The sequence below is a fragment of the Gnatocerus cornutus genome, chromosome 3 (assembly GCF_029298725.1).
Source record: "Gnatocerus cornutus isolate USDA-ARS CGAHR chromosome 3, icGnaCorn1.1, whole genome shotgun sequence".
Classification (NCBI taxonomy): Eukaryota; Metazoa; Arthropoda; class Insecta; order Coleoptera; family Tenebrionidae; genus Gnatocerus; species Gnatocerus cornutus.
The window spans coordinates 1,199,263-1,218,500 of NC_142235.1; the positions used below are offsets into that span (position 1 = coordinate 1,199,263).

The following is a 19,238-nucleotide window of genomic DNA, read 5'->3' on the forward strand; positions in this document are numbered from 1 at the left end:
GTGTCAATTCCGACTAAATATCAACAAACAGATTTGCACAATCTTATCCAAAGTCAAAGCAGACGTAAAAAGGATACTATACAGGGTGTCCCAAAAGTGACGCACCACCTTAAAAGGGGGTAATTGGGTGGTCCTCCAGAGTACCAAAAAAATGTTAAAAAAAATTCCAGACTCTCTGTTTTCGCAGGAAGAGTAAAAGAAAATTAGGAAAATGGCAACATTGCAGAAGTGTACCCCCCCTATAATTTAAATTTCCAGTATAGTAAATCCAGCGAGTAAATAGGATGATTTGAATTGTATGGCATGAACATGGCAACTTGAAATACTCTAGAATTTTCCGTCTTTTTGGGGATATTAATCTCGATTTAAGTTGGTTATGCAACTACGCCTTCCCGCCTTTTTTAGAAATTTGTCAATGATTTGACATTCACTGACATTCGTCATTCTTGACCACTTTAAGATCCACTGTTTGCACTGTTCCTTGAGTTTTGTTGGTAAAATAGTGTCAAATTACTAGTTTTTCGCTTTTTCTCTTGTGCAAATTGTCTTTTGCAAGTTTCATGATGAATAGATTCAAGATCTGTTGGTCAACTTGACCGAAGTTTCCTAATTAGAATGTTGATAATGAAAGATTTGTAACAACTGGACTGCTAATAAAGTTTTGTGTGCTTCTCCATTTCCTGGCGGAAGGACTTACCTGGCATCCAGGTTTTCTTTACGTTAGCAAATTAATGACAAAACACCGAATTAGTCAGTTTGTTGATTCCCTTTCTATAATCAAGTAATAGGAACCATTTTTATAGCAGTAAATTTAGTAAAAATAATGAATTTTAAAATTAGCATCATGACAAGTATTTTAAATTTGGCGGTTGTTGGTACTAGTTTTTACTGCGCAGATTTGGTTAGAAAACTGTCATCTATTTATTCGTTGGACAGACTCTAGTCAAAGCCATAGTAACGTTGCTGTTGTATTGTTGGCGTTAGTCAGGTCGGCTCATGAACGAGTATTGTAACTATCCCAAGCAACATGAACTTGTATAAAAAACGTTTAAAAACACAATTAACCATACGTATCAATACGGTATATTTGTGTGTATAAATATACCGGAAAATGTCCGCCCTACATACCATTATTTTTCGTATATTTTAAACGTTGATTTAACTACATCACTATTCGATTAGAAAACATAGCTCATCTTCATTTTCAATAAGAAGATTATATACGTTAATTCTTGGTATAAATCTGATGTTAATATTTCGTTTCATTTTGATGTTTTATATACATTTAATAGGGATGTTAATTTTAGGTAAATAAAATGCTTTTGTTGCACGAATTTTAAACAAGTAAATAGTAGTTTATTTTCTGCTATATAATATCAAAACATAATATAAAAAACAAAACAAAATTATTGTTCTTAAATGCAAATACAACGTAATTCTCTAAAACATTCTAACAAAATAAAAACATTTTATATGAAACAATAACATATGACATGAAAATTAACAAGAGTAAATTTTTATATAAAAGTCCGCCAATTAGCGATCACATATTTTGCTATTTTTGGTGAAATTTTGACTTTAATATAAAATTTTATTTTTCTTTTTTCTGTAACGTATACGTATACCTGGCCTTCGATAGTTTTAGCCAATCTTGGATAGATGATTTAATAATTTTCTCATTTGCATCAGGGCTATCCAGATATGCTAGCTTAATTGCCTCTAAAGTGATTTTTATTAAATACTTGTGGAAGTTTCTTATTAACTTACCCATTATTACAGTACACATTTTTGTGTTTTTGAACGGTCTTTTATCCTTTCCAGACCAATTAAATTTCATCCCAACTTGGTTGGTCAAGAGAAACTTTAACATATTCATAGAAGTGTTCCTCACATTCGACCCCCCAATGGTAGACAGACGTTTTTTCTAAAAACAAACTTCGTTAATTAATTTGACAAAAATATATTAAAAGCATTAATTTATTAATCTATGAAAAATAAATAGATAAGGCATAACACATTTCAAACAGAGAGAAGCAAAACGAATTACCATGTAAGCAAATTTGTCTTCATTTCTTAAAAATTCCTCCACTGCTCGGTATTCTGATTTGTTAGCAACAGGCAATTTAGGAAAATCAGGTGGTCTTTCAATGAGATGATTGTTTTGCATTTGTAGGGTACGTAATATATTGTCCAGAACTATAGAGTGTTGATCTTGAACAGCAATAATTTTTTCTAAACGTCGTAAAAGTATTTCCTGGAAATTTGTTTCTAGAGATTCTAGAGTGGGTGTGTGAAAAAACGAGATTGGTGTGCGTGGTGTTGACACGTAAGTCACGGTAGTATCAAAGGAAATACAAGAATTTTCGTCTGGTTTGGATGTTACCGAGCTTTCCTCTTCGGAAGAAAATTCTTCCTCAGATTCTTGTGTCCTAAAAAAGTACAATAAGTGTTTGTACATTACACTTTCATCAAACTAACATTTGTCTTTTGGACTTACACCCCTCATTGTCAATTTGTGTCTTTCTTTTGTTAGTCTGTTTTGTTAGTTCTGTTAGTTTCCGCACCAAGGGTTCATTGGAAGTACAATCCGAGCTGGTACTTTGCTCGATGATTGTGTTTAAAAAATTATCCGCTTCTGCATAGACGGCTATAAAAACAAATGTTATCAATTATTATACAAAGCAGTACCTACCAGTCATGAAGCAAACATTTTTAATTTCATATTTTTTCCAATGAGACATGGGTGTTTTTTTATTTCGTATAAAATCTTCAATAACTTTCTTTCCTGTATTAGTTGGCCACCAACATTGCTTTTGTTCTTCGGTCAACCACTCGAAAGGCACCACTGAGCATTCTTTGCCTTGAAATTCAATCACAGCATACATCTTCCTTCTGGAAGGCATGGAAGTTAACGTTACTGAGCAAAATTTTTATATTTTTATAAATTTTGAAAACACATTGAACGTAAACCAAAATTAAATATGAAGAATAGGGGAACAGTAAAAACCGTTTTTATAAGGGAATGCTAGATATTTAGTTGTAATATTAGAAACATTAAAAAAAATTTGGTCCCCCTCACTCCAAGCATAATATATACCTAATTTTGAAGAATCTAATGGAAAAACAAAAAAATTTTCTTGATATCTAAATTTTTTTCCAATACATTTATAAACACTGTCAACACAGATTATAGATTTAATAACATATAATTTGTTTTCCACAGCCACGATATTATCAGGAATAGATGTAGAAATTAAAAATTTATCATCAACTTGTAGCTTTGAGCATTGAAAGTAATTTGTTGATTTGTCAAAAATATGAACAGGTTTTAAACATACTATATTGTCATTACAACTATTACTTGCTACTGAATTATTTATTTCATGTAACCTGTTGTTCAGTTGCTGTAAAGGACGATTTTTACCCCTAATTAAACGTTTCAAGTGTCCCAGACAATTTTCAAATGCAAAACAACTATAAATATTCAAATCTCCATATAACTGCACATCATCACAAACGTGAATTAAGGAATGAACATTGTATGAATTAAAATATTTTCCATAAATATTAGGACACAATTTGACAAACTTTATGAGAAATAATTTTGCCTCAGCCACATACTTAGTTTTCAATTTTTTACTACTTAAAATAAAAATAGCCACATGAAGTAACAAAAAATGCCTGTATACGTTATTAGCAACGGAAAAGCGTAAAAGTACAGGCCCAAAGTATAACAAAAAAAATCTAAACTCTGTTGCTTTCCATCTCTTCAAAAAATTCAAACATCTCATTTTTCTTTTAAAATCATTTGGTATGAATTTTCTGTTTCTCTTTATACAACTGTCGATATTTTTAATAGTAGATTTTGAAAATTTTACATTTCGTTTTCCTTCAGTCCAACTCAATAATAACCTTTTCATGACACCAAGAAAAATGAGATGCATAGGATCTAAAACAAACATTGAGACAAGTCCTATATTTAATCGCGTGAGTGGTGATTTTTTTTTAATATGAGTGTCATTTTCTGTTTCAACTTCAAAATCACTGTCTTTTCTTAACTCAAATTCTTCATCAACGGGATAATATCTTTTTTTATCAGCGTAAATGGTTTTGATACGACATCTCTCGCATCCAAAAATACTTGTATGGCCTTTTATTTGTTTTAAAAAAACTCGAGCGGGAGCATCGCAACTGAAAAATTTAATTGCGACGACATAGTGCTTATTAAAAACATTAAAACCGTTCTTCAAGACCAGTTCACATTCTGTAATAAAATCGTCTAAAAATATTTCTAAAGTGTCAGGTTTCCCATTCCCACAAAATACTGCCACAACAAAAGGCGTTTGATCTTTTAAATTTTGACTACGGACAAGAATTGGCCAAAATTCTAAGTTACTACTGTTATACACAGGAATACCATCAACATTAATTTCCAAATTGATAACCAAGTGATCATCAGTATCATTATCAGTACTATTGTCATTCTTGTAACCACGCTTTAATTTTTCTTTAAGTCCATTAACTAAGCCAAGATATAACATTTCACCATTATTTAATTTGATTGTACTAGTAGAGCTTGGAGTCCCTAAGATTGTTCTGGCGTCTTGAAGCAAAAAAGGGTAACATTCTGCTATTAGAACAACTAACTCATTAAGGCACTTATGAGTAACATTATTGTTAATTGCCCAAGTTTTTAAACCCTGCTGTTAACGCAGGTGGGGTTAACTTCCAAATTATCGGGTGCTGGTTTCTACAGTTTATTTTACTTGTACATTACTGTCTTACCGCCGACAACACACTGCCCGTGGCGGCGGCTAGCGCATCCCCACCACACATCTCTGTCTGAATCAGTGTGGCGCTTTCCACAAAAATGCATGTGCGTTGGGTACGCAACATAGCCGCCCCCCTTGAAGGTTTGTAGGCTTCAACAAAAAACTTGAAATACAATGAATAAATAAAAAATAAAAATAAACAAATAACAAAAACAAGAAAAAATCAAAACACAATTAACAAAAAATTGAACGAAATAAATTGTTTAAGAAAACTCGCTGTTCCCCTTTTTTCGCTTCACTTCTTCACTACTTGTCATTAATTGGGAGCACACACAACTTAGAAACACCACGTTTGTACACTCCTTTTGTGGTTCGAACTGAGGCAACTCTTGCGACACCATCCCTTCCTGGATAGATTGCCTGGATACGCCCCAAGGCCCAACATAGTGGAGGTAAACCGTCTTCTACCATTAATACCATAGCTCCTGGTTGGAGGCCAATTGCATCTCCGGATCTCCATTTGGAGCGGCCTTGTAGCTGAGATGTGTACTCCTTCTTCCACCTGTTCCAAAAATGCCAGCGCATTTTCTCTATTAACTGCCAGCGCGAAAGTTTATTCTCTGCTAGTTCTCGTAAATCATGTTCAAGCGGAGCAGTTAGGACTTCTCCAATCAAAAAGTGAGCAGGGGTTAGAGCCATCAAGTCGTTCGGGTCGTTTGATAATGGAATTAAAGGACGGGAATTAAGGCATGCTTCTACTCGTGTTAGCAGTGTGTACCACTCCTCATACGTAAGCAAAGTGTCACCCACGACACGTTTGAGATGATATTTAACTGATTTTACTCCAGCTTCCATTAAACCAGCAAAGTTAGGTGACCTTGGTGGTGAAAAGGACCATTTGATGTTATCATTGGACAAAACGGTGATAACATCTTTATAAAAGTCGGAAGTTTTGAAGAATTCAGCTAATTTGACAAGTTCATTATTAGCTCCGACAAAATTTTTTCCGTTATCCGACCGAAAATGTTTGACCATGCCTCGTCGGGAAATAAGTCGTCTTAAGGCGTTCAAAAAACTGTCTGTTGTCAGATCTGTGACCAGTTCAAGGTGAATCGCCTTGGTGCAAAGACAAATGAACACACAAATATATGACTTCAATGTTTTTCTACCGCGACCTTTAGACTCCTTGATCAAAATAGGCCCACCATAGTCTACTCCAGTGTTAACGAAGGGTCTAGCCGGCTCTAATCTGTCTTGCGGAAGATCACCCATTTTTTGATAGGCAACAATTGGCTTTACCTTGAAGCATGATATACATTTATGGAGTACTTGTCTCACTTTGCTCCTTCCGGCAACAATCCAGAACCTTTGCCGCAGCGCTGATAATGTGGCTTGGGCGCCCGCATGTAAATTTTGTTTGTGATAAAATTGAATTATTAAAGAGGTAACAAAATGATTCTTTGGTAAAACCATGGGATGCTTCTTGTCGAATGGGTATCGAGAATTTTTTAGTCTACCTCCTACTCTTAGTACTCCGTTATTATCAACAAATGGGTCTAGACCCTTTAATGAACTGCTTTTATTGACAACATTTGAAGATTTTAATTCTTGAATTTGTTGAGCAAAAGACTCGAGTTGCATTAATTTGATGATTAACCTTTCTGAGTTATTTAGCTCCTCAGAACTTAGATGACCTGTTTGTTTCGCGTTTTCTTTTTTGGTATTGTTTGCAAATCTCAAAATGTATGCTATGATCCGTTTTAATTTAGTAAAACTTGAAAATCTGTTCAACAAGTCACATGAATTCGTACTAACCAAAGTCGTTTTAGTTAACCTTTTTTGTTCCGGAATGTTTTCAAAATCCTCGTTTTGGATAAATGCGTCTGAACACATTCCACGATCACAAATTAACCAGTTGGGGCCATGCCACCATAAACAATTGTTTATCAATTGTTCAGCTGTACTTCCTCGCGAAATTATGTCAGCTGGGTTTTCATTACTAGCTACGTGGTGCCAATCATGAATGTTTGTCAAGTTTTGAATATCCGCAACTCGATTTGAGACAAAGGTTTTCCAGGTAGATGGAGGTTTTGATAACCAACAGAGAACGATGGTTGAATCTGTCCAAAAATTGAGCTTGTCGATTTTTAAATTTAATGATTGTGTTGTTTGATTTGTTAACTGAGCGAGCAGTTGCGCCGCAAGAAGTTCAAGTCTGGGAATCGTTTGCGTTTTAAGAGGAGCCACGCGCGATTTTGCAATTAATAAATTTGCATGCGTTTCACCGTTTGAATTTGTGCATTTTAAATACAGGGCAGCTCCATACGCTCTTTCCGACGCATCGCTAAAACCGTGGAGTTCGATAGAAACCGTTTCTGCTGGTACCACGTTCCGAGGAATTCGACATTTTCCGATTTTTTGTAAATCGTTGGCCAATTGTGTCCACTGTTCACTAATGTCGTCAGGTAGCGATTCATCCCATGATAATTTCAATCCCCATAGTTGTTGCATAAGAAGTTTTGCCACTGTTACAATCGGGTTAATTAAGCCAAGTGGATCGAAAATGCGACAAATCATCGAAAGTAACGTTCTTTTTGTTAACTCACTTGGTATGAGAATGTTTTGAACATTATACCGTAACGTATCTTGATTGCAATTCCAAAAAAGACCCAATGTTTTGGTATCTTGTTGTTTATCGAGATTTATTGTGGTATCTATTAAATCCTTGGCAGAGTTTGGCAATAAGTTTATGTTGTTTGACGCCCATTTAGCTAATTCGAATTTAGCCGATCGCAAAATTTCTATCAGTTGATGTTGAATTGATTGTAATTCTTCAATTGAGTTACCGCCCGTAATTAAGTCGTCTATGTAAAAATCTCGTAAAATAATATCTGCCGCCTCCGGGAATTTTTCACGATTTTCATGCGCCAATTGATGTAAACAACGTACGGCCAAGAATGGCGCCGATGAAGTACCATACGTGACCGTTGTTAAGCGATAAGTCCGCAATTCGTCATCGCTATCGCTGCGCCAAAATATACGCTGATAATCAGTTTGATTCGAATCGATTAAAATTTGTCTGTACATTTTGACGATATCAGCACAAAATACGTATTGAAATGTACGAAAACGCAGAATGATGGATAATAGTTCGTCTTGAATTGTGGGGCCCACGACCAAATTATCGTTCAAACTTTTGCCATTGGTCGATTTGGCGGAAGCATCGAAGACGACGCGTAATTTTGAGGACGGTTGTTTGTCCTTAAAGACGGGATGATGCGGTAAATAATACGTTTCTGAATTGTCTGATTCATTATTCGAGACTAATTCCATGTGGCCCAAGTCAGAATATTCCGTCATAAATTCGACATACTTTGCTTTAAGTGCTGGACTTTTCTCTAATCGATTTTCTAGATTAAAAAAACGCCTTTTGGCTTGTTGGTCTGATTGACCTAGTGACATGACGTTGTCCTTTATAGGAAGATTAACTACAAAACGACCATCATCACGTGTGAACGTGTTCAAGAAATGCGTTTCCGCAAATTTTTCATCGGAAGTCAAATGTTTTTGGATGGGGTGATAACCTTCAAGTTCCCAGAATCGTTCTATTTGGTTTTCCAAGTCCAGAGATGAATTTATGGCAAGGTTACACCGACTTACTTTATTTCGCGGAATATCAAGCGGTCCCGCAATGATCCAACCTAGTTGGGTATTCTGTAAGTACAGCCGTTTACCGTCAATTTGAAATTTACCATCTAGCAGAAGTTCGAAAAACAATTCTGTGCCCAAAAGTAAATCAATTTTATCTGAAAGGTAAAACTGATCGTCCGCTAAAGGTAACTCGGAAGGAATGTGTAGGTTATCAATTGAGAAACTATTTGAAGGCAAGTTTGCACTAATTTCTTTCAAGACAAAACATGTGACGTGTGCGTTGTAATTTTTATGAACCGATTTGATTGTAACGTCTACGGATTCTGTCGAGACGGTTTGCTGATTACCAACGCCTACGATTGCATTATTCGAAGAAGTCGTTTTCAAGCCTAACATTTTACACATTCGTTTGGTTATAAAATTTGACTGTGACCCGTTGTCGAGTAAAACTCTGCATTTCTGTAAATAACCATTAATGTCCTTTATGAGAACAATAGCAGTTGCGAGAAGCATCTCTTGCTTTGAACCGTTCTTAGAATGAAGAGAAGAGCTTGTTGACGTAACCGACTCTTTTGAATCTTCACTGGAATTGTGATGCAATAATGTGTTATGATTTTGGTTGCATTCGCGACACGTTCGTTTTGATTTACAATGCTCCGTTTGGTGATTATCATGTAAACAATTAACGCATAGCTTTAACGAGTTTATTTGTTTTATTCGTTCCGCAACTTTCATACGGAGAAAATGATTGCAATTGTAGATAAAATGATTTTTACCCTTGCAAATTACACAGTGTCTTTTTTCATTTGTTACGACATGTGATTGAAATTTAGGTTTAGAGTGTCCCTTTGTTGGAACAGTTGCGCTTTGAGGCTTTTGAAAATTGTATTCAATTGATTCTAGATACTGACACCGAGATTGAAGAAAGGTCCTTAATTCATCCAATGTTGGCAAATTGTTTGTTAGTCTTGATTGCCATTCTTTCGAAGATTGAAAATCCAATTTTTCTGTAATAACTGGAATCAGAATCGCGTCCCATGTATCAATTGATACGTTTAACGATTTTAACGCTTCAAGGTTAATTGATAAGTCATCGACTAGTTGTCTTAAATTGGTAGCCGAACTTTTTGGAATATTTGGAAAATTCAGAATTTTCCGAACATGTGCATGAATTAATAATCGCTCGTTTTCGAACCGATTTTTTAACAAAGACCAAGCCACTTCATAATTTGTTTCAATTAATGGAAGGCTCTCTATTGTTTTGGATGCATCGCCCTTGAGAGATGACCTTAAGTAATGAAATTTTTCGATGTTATTCAGTTCTGGATTGTTGTGAATCAGAGTCTGAAAAATATCCCTGAATGCTAACCATGCTTCAAAGGCTCCATTGAATTCCGGAATTTGAATTGTTGGCAAAATTAATTTGCTACGATTTTGACTGTTCGCATCTTTGAGAATAGCTGTTGCAGTCTCATTTTGTTGTACTGAATTTTCAATTAAATTTTCTAAATTTGATACAATACTGTAATATAAAGTTTCAAATTGTATTTGTTCATTTGCCTGTGCTTGTGATTCAACTGGTGTCCGGTCAACAATGTCGAAGTTAACTTTTTCAAATTCTGCAAGTGTTGATCGAGCTACATCCAAACGAGACTTAACCAAAGAAATTTGATCAGTTGGCTTGAACGTAGTGATGAATTCATTAATTCTGCTTAATTTGTTAAAGATTTGCGATCTTTTGAATTTGAGATTTAATAATTTTTGTTCTGCCATTTTAGCAAAGTAAAAATCGCGATGCTTTATGAAAAGTTACACACAATGCCTATTTGAGCAAGCAAAAAAGGGATAATGATAAATGGAAGGGCTGACCTTTTTGATGAGCTTTCGTTCTGTTGACGATGGCTGTGAGATCGTTTGCTGACGATGACGTCTTGGTGACGTCGTCTGATGAACGATGAATATGAAGTCGTCTTGTTGACGATCAATGTGAAAATTTGTCTTGTTGACGATGGCGTCTTGGTGACGTCGCTGTGAGTGTGTACACCTGGTGTTGATACCGGTGAGAGAGAGGATGCTTCCTCGTTGGCTCGTACTGAGAGAACCAAAATTGTCGACGGTACCCAAAATGTTGCTACTGCCAATCCGGCTCGAAGGACCAAATGTTAACGCAGGTGGGGTTAACTTCCAAATTATCGGGTGCTGGTTTCTACAGTTTATTTTACTTGTACATTACTGTCTTACCGCCGACAACACACTGCCCGTGGCGGCGGCTAGCGCATCCCCACCACACATCTCTGTCTGAATCAGTGTGGCGCTTTCCACAAAAATGCATGTGCGTTGGGTACGCAACACCTGCATAAAGGTTTTTTCATACAAATTATTAGTAGCTTTTATTTCAGTGTTACGTTCCTTAGTTTCAGTTAACGTTTGTTTATTATAAAAGTGATTTGTTTTTACTAAATGTTTTTCAAGTAAATTTAAATTTTGAACACTTTCCGAGGGTGTATCATTTAAATTAATATTGGTTGTAGTTGCAAAACATTTTTTGGCATGATCATTTGTTAAATTGCAATTGCTTTGTAACGTCAGACTTTCAATGGCCAATTTTGCATTTGCTGCAATCTTTCTTCTCAAGTGTCTTTTACTAATATTTTTGTTCAAATTTGCCATATTTAAATAACTGCGTCTTACAAGTAGTTGTTTAGGAAGTGCTCTAAAATTCATTTGATAAAAGGTCAATCAACAAAATTTGGGAAACTTACCTCTGTTTCGAAATAAGGCCGTTTCTCGCTTTGCTTCGTTTTGCGAATTTATACTAATGCAATGGCAGCAAACACGTGCAACACACTTCTACCTAATATAAAATTGATTTAAAAAAAGATAAAGTAATAACAAGTGAGAAACTTACCTTTGCGGAGTACCTATTTCGCTTTCACAGAGGTTGATTTCTTTGTTCCGTTATTTTAGCAACAATTTTAATTAATAATAGCCGAACACGTGTTACACATGCGATGATTCTGCACCACCACTAGCCGATACAGCACATGTGGAATAGTCCATCATGCATAATGGCGGGAAAGCATGGGGTAAGGAAGGTTGTAAAAATCTTGCATTGTTGCAAGACTATTTTAATAAATAATAAAATTACGAGCATTAATTATACTGACACTGACAAAAAAAAATTTGGTATGCTGCGATACGATTTTAAATTTATTTTGAAATACCATAATAGCGAAACAAAAAAACCGCCTATCATTTTAAGCAAAATAATGCATAAACTTTCCCTCCAAGCTATCAGACGATAGCTTGGAGGGAAAGTTTATGATAGGCCAGGTCCACATAATTATGACGATCTTTGTGCATAATAATATTAATAATACAAATAAATTATTTTCTTAAGATTACAATACCGGCTGCTTAAAATAAAAAAATGTGTTTTAAATTTAAACTTAAGTTACCTGACTCATAGCTACATGTATCAAATAAGAAGTTTTGTTTATTTACTAAACACATTTGAGAAGGGTTTACATAATTGTCTTTTCAATGTTTAATAAACGAATATATTAAAAATAGTAATTAAAAATACAGGCTTTTAACGTAAAAGCTCTACGTTTAATAACAATTTATATTCAACATCTATTACACGTACGTATAAAATTGTTGCAGTTACAAATTGTTGCAAAAAAAAAAAGGTTTTCCACATAAAAAAAAATCGTAGAATACTCGTTGACATATTGCATATGTTTAATGGTTTATAATATACTGGGTATTTAAAAACTATTTTTTATCAACGTTTTATTGATATTGTAAACAACGTTAATTATCTGCTAATAACTGAAATATAATAAACGTTGATAAAACAAAATGCATATTACATATACGTCTTTTAAATTTTTTTTATATGGAACTTCTAAAAGGAATTTATCATAAACCGGAATTTTTTATACCACTACCAAATTTAAACCATTTTTGCGTATAAAATGCGTTTATTATACAGGTCAATGTTGCTTGGGATGGTTTCACGTGAACGATGCCACACTGATCGAGACTGTTAATTCAAAAATTTTCTAAACAGTTTTTAGCCATTTCTCACAAGATTTTTCCGATTTTTTTTGCACCATGCCTTTGCGCAAAATGTTCTTTGGGTAACAAATTTATTTGAACGTAAAATTATTGCACCGAAATCGTTAATTTTCGCATCAAACTTTGCCTCTTCAACCCATCGTATCTCGAAAAATTGAAGACATGAATTTTTTTTAACATTTTTCCGGTGATTTATGGCATTGTCCGATGATACAGTTTCACGGTGGTGCGTCACTTTCGGGACACCCTGTATACTTACAGTTAACAAAATTTCAACAGATAAATTAAATTGATGCGACGAGTTCAAATTTTGGTGAACATTTACGATTCGGTCAAATTTTTAATCGTTGTAAGACAGCAGATATTAGAGGGATTAAACAAATTAAGCGAATTTTACCGATGTCTTTAACAATGAGAAAATTTTAGAATCTGCTATTTGGTGGTTTTGTTCTATTGGGTAGTGACTACCCCAATTAAGCCATAAAATCATTATTTGGTACCGACAACTAGAAGTTCATAGCCGAGCTTCGAATGTTGTTCGATTCTTTCGCGGGGTCTGTAGTAATTTGAGAGGAACTGATGGAATTAACGAATAAAATAATGTTCATTACAAATGAACCGATAAACAAGAAAACAATAAATTAACAAGAGATAAAAAATGCGAAACTTATATAAGGAATGCGACCGGACATTCTGAACTGACCATCTTGATGGTCGTTTTATTGTACTTTAACAAAAAAAAAACAGAACCCTTGAACAAACCCCAAACCGTACATCTACAATTACACAATGTTTATACAAAATGTTTAAATACATAAAATATAGTTTACGGTAGCGGCTTCTTTTGTTTGAAAGAAACTCCACTTATTAAAATCTGTCCGAGCTCTGAAAAAAACATAATTTGACATTAATTAATTACGAAACCGTACTCTCAATTTACAAGAAAATACGATTTTTCATGCATGTTTCGGATACAATTATTTGATTTGGGTGTGCTTAATGAGTTCTTTAGGTCCTTATTTCGGTAAAAAAAAAGAATATTTACATACAGGCGATTTCTGAGTTGGTGTCTTCTAAACCATAAAATGGAGCTGCTGTAAATCAGTAATAATCACATCCTATTTACCCGACTTACGATTTTCTTTTGTGAATGTGGTACGGGTACGACTCTCGACTAATAAGTGTTCTCCATCTTCGTTCATAACTTATGATAATAGTTGGAAAAGGAAATCAACAAACCACCAAAACGGTATTGATAATAGAACAGCAGTGACAAAACTTATCCAAAAAAGGTTGTCAAGAATAACTGAATTCGCCTTCTGTCTACATTTGCATTTAAACATAGAAATGAAATAATACAAAATAAATAGAATATTGAAGTAGCAATGATGTTATCGGGGATAATTGAAGTTACAAAATTTGTTCAATTTTTTGCGTTTGAGAAGCTGTGGGACCTGTCATGGGTTCCAACCATTTTATGACTTAGCGGACACTTAGAAATCGCCTTAATTACTGTGGAATTCTATGAATTGAACTGTCGTCATAAACAAAAATTATCAACAGCAGTCTTTTTTTAAAAACTGAGAATCTATTGTGTAATTGCATGAGTTCAAGAAAGAGCGCAAACAGCGATACCCGAAAGGTTAACCTCCCAGAAAAATCACGAGAAAATCAGGAAAATTAATGAGAAATCACTTTAAAATTAGGATCAATCAATAGGAAATCACTAAAAAATCAGAGAAAAATATTAGAACATCAAAGGCCAATCAAAAAGAAATCAGAGGAAATCATTAGGATATCAGGGGAAGTTAGACAAAGTCATAAAAAAAATCAGAAGAATTTGGACGAAATTACAAGAAAATACAAAGAAATAAAAGAAAGTTTGGCGTACGCCATTTTTGAAAAATTTAACTTCTGAGATTAATGCTTCTGGGAAATCAAGGTATCAGTCTTAATAAATTACTATGAATCAGAGGAATTCGTTACGAAATCAAGGAAACTTAGACGAAATATAAAAGAAATCAGGGAAAATTAGCGAGGAAATAAAAGGAAGTTAAGTGTAAGCCATTTTTGAGAAGTATTAATCTCTGACAAGTCATGTCATCAATAAAAAATCACTAGACAATAAGATAAAATCATTAAGATATTAAGACATTAAGATATCAATTGAAAATCAGGAGTTAGACGACATCAAAAGAAAATCAGGGGAAGTTAGACAAAATTACAAGACAGTCAGCGAGGAAATTAGGTGAACTCAGCCTCTGGTCAATACCAATTTATGAATGAATAAGCTTAAACAAATAGTTCGTTTCCAAACAATGAGTTCCAAAATATAAATTATTATTGTAGCCCATTTATAATTATTATTGCTGAAATCTGAGACTACACCGTGTGTATATTTTTTCTTCTTTGATTGTAATAGAATTTGCAATGGACTCAGAAACCTTTAAAGGCGCAGCCTGCCTGATTTATGAATGTTCTGCGTAGTACTGTTAAATTTTTAATAGCGAGCCCGTTGGTTATTTTTTTTAACCTTTAAGTATGTTTTTTTTTCTAAAATTTTCAGAAAATTCTTCATTTTGCCACGCGTAGTTATTTGTATCAGAGTTTCAAAAATCAAAAAACACAAAATATGAAGTTATTTTAAAACTTTCTTTGCTAAATGTTAAATGACAAAATACAATTAAAATTTTCCAAAATGGCCCTCGGAATTCTGTAAAACTCGCCTTTTTTGTTTCATAATCTAACAAATAAACAATTTCAAATTAATATCCAACGCCACGGAAAAGCGAGGTCCACGAATAAAGCGAGTCTACAGAATTCCGAGGGCCACCTAGTTAGGTATAAACCCTGTATAAGCTCGGGGTAGTTATCCTAGGTATAATTTTATATCGCCCGTAATTCATGGTGACCAATTTTACAAGTACTTTTTACTAAATTTTATTTAATTTTGTTTGTCAAATGAACAGGATTAACACGGTTTACGTTGTGGTTTGAAATTATTAAAATCACAAAATGTTGATAAAAGATACCAATATTTGATTTGAATGATGATAAAGAAATTGTCGGACAACTTTCATAAGTACGAGAGGCGCTAAACGATTTGTAGATATTTATAAGAAAAACTACTTATCGGAAATGATAAGAAATTTAAAGGTTCCGTTTAAGTATTCAAAATAGAATTCGTTCTATAACCAATCATATTCATGTGATGCGACTGTAACCAGAATCCTAATTAATAATTAGTACTAGCAGACTTTTGTAGTTTCAGTGAATCAATTGGATGTAATTAATTACACTGTGCGATAAATTGAAATTAATGTTAAGTACCTTTCTTGAAAGTTGGTGTTTTGAAATCTAAGCAAAGTACTAAACAACACCTTTGTCTTAAAAACTTCGTATCACGTATAATTTTTTTGTTATGTGTTAATTAAAAAAGTGATAAAAAATATAAAAAAATATTGTTAACATGCATTTATTCAACTTTATTTATAATATTAACCTATTTACTGCATAAATGTTCAAATTTATCAGAAAACACAAAAGTTGCAAAAAAATAAAAAAAATTCCCATGCAAGTCATAACTTTTAAGCCGCCAACTTTGATGCAAAATTATAGAGCTTTTCTGAACTTGTCACTTGTCTGAAGCACTGTGCAAAAATTTTTAGTAAAATATGTCAATTATGACAGGTAAACACGCATATAATTCCCACTTTTACCAGAAATGTCTCACTATCTCATCGCCGGTCGGCTGAATAAGAAATACCCATGGTTATACCCAAGTTTATCTATTCTACGAACTAACCACTGATTGTTAAGAGCAGTCGCTACCCAGCCCGCTCTTCAGATTTCGGTTTCGGCAGTGAGCTGTCACAAAAATGACCAGGCCAGTGCTTGGGTCTAATAACCGCCATAAAACAATCAGCTTAACATAATACATTTTTCAAAGCAAATTGTAGAACCTAGAGATGCACTTTCTTATTTGTTTCTTTACCATTTAAAAATACCGGAATTTTTTATAAAGTAAGGTGCGTCATATTATTCAAGGTATATTATATATTTAATAATGAAAGAAGTGATCAAAACCGCGAATAATTGATTGAAGTAACATGAGAGCACAAAATTGCCTAATTTATATTTTTAAATTAAAAAAAAATTCAGAATTAGTTGGAAAACAAATATGCGCCTTTTGTTCAAATGCTTACGGCTTATGGTTGATTAAGTTCCAGAATGTAACGCTTTTTTATCACTGTCAGTTTGGCATCGCGACGTCCAAGAAGTGAAATTTCGAGTTTTAGTGGAAACTTTCGCTAACTCTTTTTTTTAACATAACTGTGATAAAAAAGTCTCTGTTTTAATTTTAAATTTTATGCAAATTGTGTTTTAAATTTGAGAAAAAACGCTAGTTTTCAATATCATGACGAAACACTTGCAAACTACATTAATTCCAAATGTTACAAATCACTTCATTTATTCGTCGAGGTCATTTGCATTTAAGATAGTACGGCTTTTGTTACAATCTAAAGCGAACTAAAGGATTGTTTGGTGTATGCGTTTCCAATTTTGACTAATTTGATAAAGAAGCATTTTTCCTTATATTTTAAAAACAATTTGAATCAAATCTGAAATGACAAAAGATATGTTTAACACATTTATATCTAGGAGAGGGGGGGGGGACATAGTGCAAAACTTAACAATCAATTAGTCACGCATTCTAAAATAATGGGAATTAACAAAAAATTTTTATTAAATATCATAGACTAATGTATTGCGAATGATTTTTAAGGTACTTTTTTTGATTACAGTAAAAAACTTACGCCATGTGAGCATTATTTTGAAAAATGGGATTGGGTGTTTGGTTCTACTATGCCTCAAAAATCGCTAAAACTTACAAACTACATTTTTAAAGCGTCGCAACGACAAAATTATTGGTGATAAAAAACAAATTTTGGCTTCCGGTTCTGTATAACAAATGCATAGGAACGTGAAATAGGCTATTGATCCTAGTACAGAAATCCTTATTAATATAAGAGGGTTTTTTTTTAATATTTTTCCTGTGGTCCAATAATGCAGTGCAAAGATGAAAATACCGTTCTATTATTTTCCTATTGCCATTTCTAAGAAAGAGCTATTATTTCACAAACAGCTGGATTTCTTAGTTTCGTCAAATTACCTGACTCCATCATAAATTTTGTGCTTGTGGAGAAGTACTAATTTCTGTGGTTTGCCGGCGATTGCTGGTTGCAAATTACAAAATTTCAGCTTCGATTTAAAATCTAAAATTTTACGCTACGAATACTCGCTTAATTATTGGAATATTTTTTAAAACTTAGGACCGTTGTATTCAGAACGACTTGCTTTACAATCCGATTGGATTCATTTTTGATACAACAACGCAAACCGAAGTTACAGTCTTCAGCCAAAATTGATGCAGTGTAATTACCGTTCCAGGGGCGATATCAATAAAAAAAAGCATGCAGTTTGTAGATAACTACAAGGACAGTATATATTCTAAATTTCAGTTTTCTAGTCCAAACCGTTTTTGAGTTATGATGGCTCTATTTTACATTGCATTGCCCATAAGGATTTTAGGTAGCGACCGCTCTTAAATCGCATTTCTAGGGTTTATCTAAGGAATAGTAGTGCTATTCTCAATTTATACCTGCTTTGTAAAAGTATACAGAATGTCCGGAAAGTCGCGCACCACCGTAAAACTGTATTATCGAACAATGCCACAGATCACCGAAAAAATGTTAAAAAAATTGCATGTCTTCAATTTTCTGAGATATGATGGATTGAAGAGGCAAAGTTTGATGCGAAAATTAACGATTTCTGTGCAATAATTTTACGTTGAATTGAATTTGTTACCTAAAGGACATTTTGCTCAAAGACATGGTGTAAAAAAAATCGGAAAAATCTTGTGAGAAATGCCTAAAAACTGTTTAGAAAATTTTTGAATTAACAGTCTCGATCAGTGTGGCATCGTTCACATGAAACCATAGTTACATTTCTCGTTCATGAGCCGACCTGACTAACGCCATTAATACAACAGCAATGTTACTATGGCTTTGAATTCTGGAAATTTAAATTACTGAGAGAACAGTTCAGCAATGTTGTCATCTTCCTAATTTTTTTGGTCCTCCTGCGAAAACAGAGAGTAAGGAATTTTTTTAAACATTTTTTGGTATCTGGGGGACCACCCAATTACACCCTTTTAAAGTACTGCGTCACTTTCCGGACACCTGTATATGTTTACCTAAATGGTATCATTTGTGAAATATCTCGATTTAAAAAAAATTAAATTAAATTTGCATTTTACAAAAAAAATATTTTCATAAACATTTTTGAGAATATTTTGTTACTACTAGACCACCAAATTTGATTATAAAAGATTCACATAAAATTGAATTGTCACTATTCCAAAGCATGTTTAAAAAAATTGAAGACAAAAGAGTAAAACACTTCTTTTTTTCTTGTTTTTGGTAGGAAATAGGTCTCCAATACAAACATAAAGTTAACGCAAAATTTTATTGTACGTTTATATTGTGCTTATTTTCCAATTAACGTAGCGATTTTGAAATAGATTATAAGGAAAAAAAATCACTTCTGTTGTGCAATTGTTTTACAAAAATCAAGATATCTCTGAACTGGTTCAATTTAAGTATAGCACATTATACATAAAGTCACCCTTAATTTGGACGTTAAATCTGAAATGGAATAATTTATGAAGTG

General features: G+C 33.6%; 1 protein-coding gene and 1 long non-coding RNA gene across 2 annotated transcripts in view; one reads left to right on the forward strand and one right to left on the reverse strand.

Annotated features, from left to right (window-relative positions):
* Positions 1–19,238, forward strand: part of LOC148176735 (uncharacterized) — a 36,758-nt gene that overhangs the window by 2,202 nt on the left and 15,318 nt on the right. The gene's annotated exons all lie outside the window — the stretch shown is intronic.
* Positions 10,797–11,493, reverse strand: LOC148176736 (uncharacterized). Its single transcript, XR_015769761.1, has 3 exons — positions 11,332–11,493; positions 11,186–11,277; positions 10,797–11,136 (listed from the first exon to the last, which is right to left on the reverse strand). It is a non-coding gene; the product is annotated as an uncharacterized LOC148176736 (long non-coding RNA).